This window comes from Phalacrocorax carbo, chromosome 14 (genome assembly GCF_963921805.1).
Source record: "Phalacrocorax carbo chromosome 14, bPhaCar2.1, whole genome shotgun sequence".
Classification (NCBI taxonomy): Eukaryota; Metazoa; Chordata; class Aves; order Suliformes; family Phalacrocoracidae; genus Phalacrocorax; species Phalacrocorax carbo.
This window is the reverse complement of record NC_087526.1, coordinates 4,724,279-4,736,459: the sequence shown is the minus strand read 5'-3', so window position 1 is coordinate 4,736,459 and position 12,181 is coordinate 4,724,279.

Genomic DNA, 12,181 nt, shown 5'->3' with positions numbered 1-12,181 from the left:
TTTGTCGTGGTTTAACCCCAGGCAGCAGCTCAGCCCCACGCAGCCGCTCGCTCGCTCCCCCCTGGTGCGATGGGGGAGAGAATTGGAAGGGTAAAGGTGAGAAAGCTCATGGGTTGAGACAAAGACAGTTTAACAGGTAAAGCAAAAGCCACGCACACAAGCAGAGCAAACCAAGGAATCCCTTCCCTCCTCCCCACGCCAGGCGGGTGCTCAGCCATCCCCAGGGCAGCAGGGCTCCATCACGCCCAACGGGGACTGGGGAAGGCAAACCCATCGCTCCCAACGTGCCCCCTTCCCCCTCCTCCCCCAGCTCCATGTGCTGAGCATGGCGCCGTGTGGTGTGGGACAGCCCTGGGGCCAGCTGGGGTCACTGTCCCGGCCGTGTCCCCTCCCAGCCCCTTGTGCCCCCCCAGCCCCTCGCTGGTGGGGTGGGGTGAGGGGCAGGAAAGGCCTTGGCTCTGGGTGAGCCCTGCTCAGCAGGAACGAAACCATCCCTGGGTCAGCAGCACTGTTTCCAGCACAAATCCAAAACACAGCCCTGTACCAGCTACTGTGAAGAAAATTTACTCTACCCCAGCCAAAACCAGCCTAATCTTGTAAATTAGGTAGTGGTGATACTGTAATATTATGATTGTTTGCCCAATATCCACTTTAGTGGAAGCTCTTTCAGTAATTCAGCCAATAGACTGAGGATGGAAGTGACAATGGATTTTCATTCTGCACAGCTTTATTGATTTTGGAGAGTTTTGCATGTTGTTTGGATTGCTTTCAGTTTGTTTCTGGAGGCGGAGAAATATTTGTCTTCTTCTCCCCATCTTTCTTGCCTGTCAGTTATTCAGGGGGCAAAAAAGTTCTTAACAGGGCCTAGTATTGCTTTAAATCCTTCTAGTTTCTGTTATACCCTGAAATGCTCCCAGTAATTGGTAACGGGAGCACGCTTAAAATCAGTGAATCTAGAAAACTACTTGACACTGTGAATTGCTTTACAATGACTCATGCTTCTGATCTACAGACTCATTCTGTCCATATGGACAGAATTACATCACAGCAACTAGTTTCAGTTCTGCTGGGAGATACTTTCCTAAAGGAATGGATTTTCACATATAAGTGAGATCTGGAGGCTTATTGCATGCTACAGTCAACAAACTAACAGACGAAAAAAAGATGCATATCTTATAATAGAACACTGGCATGAATCGAATCATACAAACAGATGATTACGGGCATTTTACATAATCAGCCAAAATCAGTTTCTCTTCAGTTTTATCACATATGTGAAGTCTGTTATATTTTGTTCCACTTTGAGACTATTATTGTTATTTTAAGATGAACTTACTTAAAAGGGATATTTATTTTAAACAGTACTAATAATTCCAGCAGTATGGCGGGACTAGTAACAACTCTGAAACATATGTAAGCTTTTAAAATTCATTATTTAGAACACTCAGTAACATATCAGATTCTAAATGATAAAACTGCAAACTTCTTATCCTGAGAGGCTTGAATAATCTTGAATAAGTGACTCTGGAATCAGACTGACTCCACAGCATCCTGTGATTTCTCCCCTTTATATGGGTGAACATATTGCTGTAATGGCTAGAAGTATTTTGAACCGTACACTTAATCCAGAGGACCAGTATCACACTGCATTAGTTCTATTTGAAATTAAGTGATTTTTGTTTTCTCTTTTTACCCAATCTATTTTTGGGTCTCACTTCCTAAGATGGAACCTCTATGCAAGATTACTTGTATTAATTTAAGTTCAAAACATTATCCTGCTCAGAGAAACCCAGTTGGCTCAATACATGGCAAAATATCTGTTTAACTGTGTATAAAGCCAAGCCTACTGCCAGGTACTACCCAGCAGGGAGGACGTGGTGCTCTGTTTCATGTCTTAATCAGGACTTGAGGACACAAACCCACATACCCACATACCCATGCTGTGTACTTCTAGGTTCCAAGCACCTGCAGAAAGGGCTCCTTCCCAGGTGTCTAAAACCCTGTATCCTTCAAAGACACCTCCAGGACTTTAGTCAAAGATGTGATCGAGTGACAGTAGCAGTAAGCATGCTTTCTATACTAATAAGGAAATAGATTTCAGAGATCCTATGAACTACATGTTTTAAAGTATTTTACAAACCTAAACGAAGAGAAAGTATCTTATAGGACTGTTAGCTATCGGTTTTCTTATGAGGACAATGACGCTGAGGACAGCACACAATCTTACTGTCAGCAGAAGATACAGATACTGGAATTACCATTTCCAGTTGCTAGCCTGCCACTGACGGCCAGCACAAGGTGCCAATGTTTGTGTAGAACTCCCTTGATTGACTAGACAAAACGTCTACTTAAATATTAGTATAACAAAGTAATAGTGAATCGTAGGGTCTGAAATAAATTTTGTGCAGGTACTTTAAACACCACTTGCTTGACGGAAAAGAAGTTTATGAGTGTAACCTACTTCTGGCCCTTTCTAGACCTCAAGTCAAACCAGCAAACCAAAACTGATATGTTTCCTGATCAGCCCAGAAATTACTGTTAATCTTGTTTTACTTTAAAACTATTTTTGCCTTTTCTCTTTTCTCAGTTTGACTTTATACCTTGAAATGTCTCATAACAGAAGTACTGACTTCACCTTTTCACTTGTTCTTAAGGGATGTATCTGATCTTACGAGACTGCAAGTTCCAACGGCAGTGTGCAGATTGCTTATAACCTTCCTAACAAAGCCGAGAGCCCCAGTCCCCTGCAGAATCAGGATGAAAAATGTGTAATTCCCTAATCATCTGAAACCCTCATAATATATGAATGAGAACATTTCTCGCTCACATCCCGACTTTGGGAAATCTTGCTACTTGTTGAGAAGTCATTGCTTCTGAAGTTTTGCCCTACTTCATATGTTATAATAGTACAAAGCAACTAGAAAAAGCACTGATCGAACTTTGAATGTCTTGTACCACATCCTGACAAATATTTTTGACACTGTACTTCCACGACTGTGTAATATCAGTGAAATTGTTTTATTCTTTTTATTTTTGTAAACACTATACCAGAATACAGTATTAAAATCTTTTAAGAGGAATGTGACCTGCAATACCTTTCCTTTGTTCTAGAATAGCACCAACTGTTTTGATCATTATTAAATATAATTTTCTATCTTTTTTGATTCCCCTTATCTTGAATAGCCATAAATGAAAACATTCAAGGGGCTTAAATCAATAAGAATATTGTTAGTTAAAATGTACTTTAGTGTGTAAGTAAACATTGTGTTGGCCTTTTTGATCTCCTCATGTAATTTGTATCAAATATTTCCTTTTCTGTTTCTTATGCTACTACTTTTCTCAGGTCCAGTCTTTCTAGTTTACTATATGTGTCTATTTTAAATTTAGACTACTTCTTTCTAAAAAGAAACATATCTAACACATCTGTCGGTTTTGTAACACTGTTGGTGGCTTAACAATGAAAAAAATAGGATTGTTAGTGCTTAAAAAGTCTAAAAAACCTCAAAGGATTTCCATTCTTTTGTCCTTCCATCAAATTCACTCCTGTGCATTTCCCTTGTTAGGAAAGAGTTAACAACCTCTAGTCAGCAGCCTGTAATCAACAGGTTGCTTTAACAGAAAAATAATAAACCTAATCCATCTTTTAAAGTTTAGGAGTTTAGACTAAATGATGAAAAAATACTGATTAAAGCCCTCTTAAAAACAGAAGTGGGGCCAGTACTGAAATGCTTTGTGATTTAGGAAAGAATCTTTCTCACTGCTGAGTGAAAGAACCATCACATTAAAAAAATGCTAACTTTAAAATTTCTGTCTCACAATCTAGGATTTAATTACATCTCTGTCTATATAAAATGATAACAAAACACTTGCTAACCTTTAGGTGGCCAATTCACAGGCAGGTGGAGAGGTTCAGGTCTCTCTGGAATAGCGTTGAAACGAAGCATCCTGTTTTCTTTTTTCAGTGTCTTTCTCTTCTCTTTTTTTTAAGCATTTGAAAATTGAAGGGTGGGTGGTGGGGTGTGTGCAAAGAGAGGAGGGGGTGAAGACAGCCCACGCTTGGTGTGGGAAGAGTTTTAATGGCCGATGCTGGTAATATGGTTTGCCTGCTACAGTGTCTGCACTACTGCAGCTCTGTGTGTGGGCGTAAAGAAATGACACGACTGGGTTTCAAACCATTACACTGAAGATTTGCAAACAGTTAAAAAAAAAAAAAACACAACCCAATCAGGCACGAATGAAAAATTATTACTTTTTTTTTCTTTTATCTTTCTCTAAGGTTTGTTTGTTGGGTTGGGTTGGTTTGGTTTGGTTTGGTTTTTTTAATTTAACTGATGTAATCCAGTCAAGTTTCTTCTTCAGTCTCTAAATTAAAAAAGGTCAATTTCTAGGAAGATATTTGATTTTACGTAGTGTGAACATTTTGTTATGGTTTTTGCTGCTATTTTTTAATTAACCTACAAGAGCCCATATTCCAAAAAGCATCCATTTTTCCACTGCAAAAGTCTTCACAGGACACCTGTATTTCTGCCTTTGAACATGCTAAATAGGTACGCAAATCTTGGTAGCACCAAGTAGCATGCTACCATAGTCACAGCAGCCACTCCACAACCGGCCAGGTAGGAAATCTCAGACCGTGATATTCCCTTGAATATTCCACAAAACACAGCCAAGGAAAAAAGGGTCATCCTGGCAGCCCATGTTTGTTCAGTAGTGTAGCGATGCGTCAGGCTTACTGATCCAAATCGGATCGAAAACAGGCTTGAATGTTTGTTGTAACTACTGGATATAAAAGAGACTACTAATCCCAACCTCTAACAAAGAATCTGATAGAGGTCGTTAAACAATGAGTCGCACCACACCGAATGAAAAACAATCTTCAAGTCTATATCTATCTGGTAAAATTGTCGAAGAGATATCGCTGCTAATACGCAGAATTACGGGCTGACTTGGTATTAAGTGGGGTCTGTCTACTAGCCACAGTAGAAGCTTAAATTATTCTTTCATGTATCAACTAACAGCTGTGGTCAGCTCCAGGAAAATTTTGCCAGAGAAATGTCTGTGGTCTCAGCTGATACAGAAAAGTGCATGTTTAGAGGGAAAGAAATATGGCTCCCAGCAGGGTTGCATTCCTGCAGTCTGAGTGCAACATGATGTAGACTGCAAACTGAAATTGCTTAAATCATTCAGTAAAACTGGTGATTTTCCTAGCAATGTAAATTTTTGTGTGTAAAGGACTAAAAAAGACAGATTTTTTTACATTTTTTATCACTTTGTCTTTCTCTAAACTGTGAATTAATCTGTGTACTGTCTGCTCAATGAAGACGCTTTTTCCCAGTTAAACACTGTGCATTATTAATGAGTAGTATCATTTGAATCTTTTACTATAACTCGTATTTTTAAAAAACATACTAATTACAATTTTCTTGACCCAGTTTGAAAAGTGTAGTAACAAAATATATAGCCTGAAGCTGCAACTCTGAAAGGTACATGTTGCTCACCTTTGCCTCAGTATGTGATGGACAACTATGTATTGCGACTCTGTACTGGACTCATTTCCAAGTCACTGCAGTGTGGATCAGTTCTGCCATTGTTTTGGTCACTTTGCTGCAGATAGAGTGTCTAAATGCACCTAATCCTCCTCTGAGGACTAATCACCATGAAGAATTGTTACATAATATTGCTACTGGTTATCACAAATAGCAATATTTCTTCTGTAGATGTGAACTCTTTAAGTTTGGATGTACAGAAATTGTGGTTGCCTATACAACTTTCATTTGACCAAAGGCACAGTTCCACCATGGTACATAACATGATTATTTTTTCCCCAAAGATCACAGCTCTGTATATTGACAGAATCTTTTAAAGCAAGTATTAAAAATCTGGGAAAAAAATGAGTACAAATAAATATTGACAGCAAGAGTAATTAAGGCATTCTAGTAAATTGGACAGCCACCTATTACCTTCATATCAATACTGCATAACAACTACTAAGATTCATATGGCATTCTTTCATATTTTGTCAAGACATCAAGAACCGCCACCCTAAAGAGGAGTGCGAGATTCACATATTGGTCAGACCATACAAAAAAAAGTCCAAGAGAAAAGAACTTGAGGACAAAAACGTGCTTGAACAGCAAAAGGGAGAGACACAGCTTCATTAGAAGCAAACACAGGTCTACTTGCCAAAGAAAAGCCAGTACAAGAGAAAAAACTAAAACACGAGGCAAAAGTAATAGATCCCATAGGGAAACGACTCAAGGGCTGCTGAGAAAATGCTAAGGCAATCACAAAAATGAAAAGGTTCAGCTGGTTGTGCATACAACGCAAGTGTTTCACTGAGAATTGAAATTCTTCTTTAAAGTGCTTGGGTTATTTTCACAAGCCAACAGCAGGGCTGTGCATGTAGACACTCACCCACAGGAAAAAGAAAAAAGAAAAAAAAAGAAAAAAAGAAAAAAAAAAGAAAAAAACCCCACTAGCCTCAAACCATCTTCCATTAAAATCCCACAGGCCTTTTTTCCAAACTTAGATTTAATGTGTTTTAGGTAAGGCTCTAAATGCTGAATCATCATAGAGGGTTGATTTGGGGTTTTATTTGGTTTGGGTTTTTTGAGTATTAGTTCAGCATGAGCAGGTCTGGTGAAGGATTGTTTTATGGATTAATTCACAAGGACAGCCTACAGCCCAAGAAAAAAACATAGACATCTGAGAGAAAAAGCAGATGTGTGAGACTAGCTTTGTCTCTGAAGTACCAGGTGATAGGGCAGTAATGAAGAGAGCTCCAATTACTCCTCCTCGCTCAAGTCACTCTTTTGCTGACAGTTAAGAGGTTAAAAAGTGGAGGATGTTATGGTGCCTTTCTACAAAATAGACGTTTCGCAGGAAGAATAGGAAGGGTATTTCCAGGTCTTTTTGATTGCTGGAGTAATGAGCCATAGTAATTTCAGGTATATCACATCATAAATACGAGTAATTACAATTATGATACACTTAAAAGCAAAGTAGCTTTCAAAGGAACAGTTCTTTCAACTCAAAAAGTCAGCAAGGTTAGCTGCCTTTCACACATGCATGACCTAGAGTATAGTAGTATAGTCATACTAATTTTTCCATCTGTTTCTTATTTGTCATAGAAAACCAGATAACTTCAGAACATCTGACAGTATTCAGAAATGTTCTAAAAACCATCAGCTACACTAACGTAAACGTACTTCGCAGAAAATGAGGTTAGAATATGACAGCGTCATTGATCATTTGAACCAACTTTCAGATCAGTGTCGAAAACAGTAAAAGGAAGCATCAATAACTAGAACTGTAGAAACACAGCATTCCCATCACCATGGCCCCAGACCAGTACCAGTCACACAGGTAAACTCATGTTCCACACTATTCAGCCAACTCAACTATATATTTTTCATCTTCTCCATAAGCTTTTAGGTAGTTGTGTTTTTTCTGAACTTGTTGCCAAGGAAACCCTATATTCTTGTAGCTTCGTATCCAGCTCTTTATTGCTAGAGACACAAGAGTTTAGGATTTTGAACTGATTGACATACTTTCCTTCCCACCATGAAGGGATGCTCCTAATGCCATAAGCTGGATAGAGTTGAAGGAAGACCTTTTTCTGAAGATTGAGGTCTTCCAAAACGCCTATGGGAAATTTGCCAATTAACTCTTCTATTTATTAATTTTATTAAATTATGCTCCATATCAATAATCCTATTATGCTGTATGCTATCCACTGAAAAATAGCCCTTTAATCTTACTGGTGTCTTCTTATTTACCTCTATCAAACTTCCCCTCTTATTTCGTTGTCTTTGGAAACTGTTGAGTTCCTCTGACAAAAATATTTTTGGATAGTGTCGGAGCTGCCAGCTAAATTTCAAGTGATAATAATTAAAGTTGTACGCTCCTTGTATCCCTTCCTGTGACATAATCTTGCCAAATATTTATACAGTTTTTCACTGGGAAAAGAGGTACTACATATATATATATATATGCACAGAATTTACGATGCACTCCAGGGAACAACTGCTCTTCAACACCTGGGTGTGAAATAGTAGTGTCCGCTCTGCCCACGGTTAGCTTTCTGTAGAGCGCACTCGTCACATCCACGCTGCATAGCACTACGTCAGTCTCAGGGCTGGCACCTACTGTTTATGTCTCATGCCTGTTCTCGCAACATGCTATATGCAACACTCATCTGCTCCATGCATGCCACAAAAGCATGCCGGTTCTTATCACAGGCTTTAGCATGCCATTTTAATTCTTACCCTCGTGAAGGTGATCAGTGAAACACATACAGAATCCCTCACGCTACTGGATAACTTCAATACAAAGAGGGGAAGTGGTCGTATGAAAAGAGTACTTGTAGCTTCCTGGCAGAGTGAAGTATATTATTGCACTGGACATGTATTTCAGTTGTATGTCATGGTAAAAGGTATTTCTGTCATTCTCTCCTTTGGGTTTCATGGAGCTATGCTTTTATCTGTTGTCAAGGAAACACCAGGGTTTTTTTTCCCCCTTGCTCATTAATGTCTGCATTTTTGTTTCCATAGCTACAAAGGAACCTCAGTGTTTTAAAATAGCAGTAATTGGTTTACCATGACTTTTTGTAATTTATTGACACCGTTAAAGGCTCCGATTTTCAAAAGCAGACAGCAAAACTGTATCAGCAGTTTTTCAGCTACTAACATTTGTTGTCTCCTTGTCCTGAAACACTGGGTATGTGCTAAGAAGAGTCTTCTGCATCCACTCACTGCACCCAGATTCAGACCCTGTACATGGTACTCTAACTTAAGTCGTTGAGTTCTTAACAGGAATGGACAATCTGTTGTGATATTTAAGTGTGGATTTCTGTCCATGCTAATAAGTTCTATGCAAAACTGTGGGTATTTAGCGTGTTTGTTCTTCTGTTACAAGTTCCTAAAGATTCCTTAAATAACCACGATGAAATGTGACAGTTAACTTTCAATTGGAAGTTTCCCTGACCGTGTCTGTACTGAATGAACATCTATCTGGCACAAGCTGAATTTCCAAACATCTGTCCCCAAATGCCTTCATCTTGGCACAGAATATGAGCTGAAATTACTGAAAATAGTATGCTTTTTAGTTGTATTAGTTTTACTTTCCAATGGGCATCTGCAAAGAAGTGTGGAGGTTCTATTGTGAATCTGCTAGCTGTTAAGCGCAACATCTAACATATTCCCGATCCTTTGTAAATTTGATCCCAGAAGAATAATCTGGGAGGATCTTTAGAGCCCAGATATCTAGCACACTCTGGATACAGGCACATGGAAAAAGCACAAAGAATGGAGAGCACCAGTGTTGCTAAGAACTGGTATTACTTAGGAGGGGCATATCTCACATTTTCTGAAGGCAAAAACTGAAACTCCTAGAAAGGCTGATCTGTGTGTCTGTCTGTCTGTGTCTGTATACACACTCCCACCATGCTGAAATTGTTACCATGCAATCTTCTAATGCTTCTAATTTATTTGTTTGCCTAATTGAAGTGTCTACAAAGCACCATAAATGCATATTCTATACCCTCACCCTTCCTTTCCAGTATCTCCAGTACCTCCTGTGCTCAGGCCCAGCACAGCTTGTCCCATATCCCCTGTTTAGGAGGCATCCCCAGTTGTGGCTGCCTGGGCAAGCAGCAGGTCAAACAGAAAGCAACTGAATTCACCCTATGGACTTCCTACCAGTGGTGGCACCGCGCTGGGTTTCTGCACTGTGCCTACGGAGTCCCAGTCAGTAGACATATAGCAGTCCCACAGTCTGACTTCATTAAAATCAGCCAACAGTTCAAAAAGTTGTAAAAGGAGGACAGACAGAATGAGTAGACAGCACCTATTTGTTTAGAAAACCAAGCTGAAGGGAGTCACCAACCTAAAAAGCTTACAATCTAGGTATAAGAAACAGGTGACAACGAGGGGGTAGACACAGATAAGTATAAACAAGGAAGTCCCTTTGATCTAAAATACTAGTTCCTGCTTTTCATAATGGATTTCTGTGCCTCCTTGAGGCTAAGACATTCTGTTACCATAGAAACAGTATCCTGTGTCACTGTGGACCTTACTGTAGATGTGTGCTGTTATGGAAACACTCAACAGCTGTCCTCACGTTATATATTGCAATTATTGTGTTTGTAAAGATCCGTTACTAAACTGTTCTTTCCGGATTCATTTTAATAAAAACTAAGTCTCTGAAGTATTTAGCAATTTAATAAACACCTCAAGGCTGCTCCAAATTAAAAATACAGCATTAGAACTAAATGTATATTAAAATTACAGTGCCCTTTCAAAAATTACCTACCTTTCCAAATTTCTAGCATCTGCAGGGGTCTGGAGAAAAAGATGTTTTGTCCACCCCAACAATCATTAGTAAAACTACTTCAGGAAAGCAAATTTTTAAGCCATGTGTTCTGTGCAAAGACGCCTTTGCACATGCTTCCTACATGCACACATGCATGGATATGAAAGAAAGAGCATAAGAAAGTTCAGTGAGAAAATGTGGCTTAGCTGGCTGAACTGGGACCTGAGAATTCTTAAATTTTGATCACAGAGAAACCATTCATTTGTCTTGGAAAAGCTATCTAAAACCAATCTTGAAAAAGATAAATGTGAGTTGGAAGCTCAACTCCCACTATATTTTCCCTGGGAATTGAGTCCTTAGCTGATCCTAGAGCCTTGAGAAAATCTCCTCAACATTTTCCAATTTGCAACATCTGAGATACTACTACTGACTTATTTCACTAGAGTTCTGTGGGCATAACTATGTCTTCGTTTTCTTGAATAAAGCCATTGGAGAATCTGTGACACAATTACAAGCTGTTATTTGAGGTAGTGGTCATCCATGACTTAACTTGTCAGATGTAAATAGTTTTCTGGCTAATTATATTGATTATACTGTTTAGTTACTGCATTTTAAGACTGTAAAGGCACATGTTCTATCTTTATCTTTTATCTCTTTACCTTTTTTTGTTAATCCTACCTCTTTATTCCTACACAAAATACTAGTTTTTATGGCTTGTAATGGGAACATTTCCTAACACTGAAAAACTGAAAAGATATCAAACAGAGACAGCATTTTAACATGTATAAAGAAACATCCAAACATAATGAATTCAGTGGTAAAATTCAAGTAGCCCTACTGAGCTTCAGGGAAGCAGGAAAACAAAAACTACTCAGAGACTTGTCAGTTTTGAAACCAGCTAATTCTCCCTTGTAAGGCTGGTGAAGCAACGATACTTCAGCAATATTCTTATCATAGTCTAAATGGAGTAATGTTTTTGTTATGTGCTTCTAATTTAGCCTTGAATTTGACCCCTTAGACACTTTTTCTTTCCTAAACCAAACTACTAAAGAATGTGTTCTTGAAATTGGCTTAAAGAACATTAAAATTAGTCCATCAAATCTCCACCCCCAAAAAAGGGTTTCAAACTAGAACTCGCTCTGCTCTGGGCACAGACATCACTGTCGGCAGTCGAGAATGCAGTCCCAGAAATGAGGAGCTGTTGGGGCTGGCACAGCTCATAGGCCAATGCTATGGAAACTCACAGGAAAACTCTCAGTCGTGAGAAACTTGATGGCATTCTGCTTTCAGGATATGTAACGGGCCAGCTTCTGTCAACACACAAAATAAGTTTTTCCTTCAAAATATTGACAGCCCCTCTACTAGTAAGAAATAAATGTGCCAAAATCTGGAAATATTTAAGTAGATTTGAGTCAAGTGAAAAGGAATATCAGTTATTTCCAGGACAAGCAATTACAAGGTATTTTCACATTTTTCCCTTGGGAAATAAATACAGCAACAATAAAGTATTGGAAAAAAATAATCTTTTTCTTAACAGTTTCTTTAACTGTTTAGATTCTACAAGCTTTGTTGTTTGGGATATGTGTTATAATTTATTTTGTTCTTATATTCACAACTGCCAAAGAGAAGAGTTTGTTATCCGGATCGCTACCTGTGAAAGATTCCATCTTTGCAGTGCTGGTATTCCCCACTGGCTTAGCAAGTAGTTTCTATGAACTGTCAGAGTTCTCAGTGCTTTCTCGTATTATTTCTGAAAAGACAGAATAAATTGATGTACTCAAGTTAACTGACAAAGCTGACAGGTATAATCCCATTTTGTTCATCTTCCAAAAATTGTGAGTGTTTTAGCGAGGCTAAGAGTTGTTCTCCG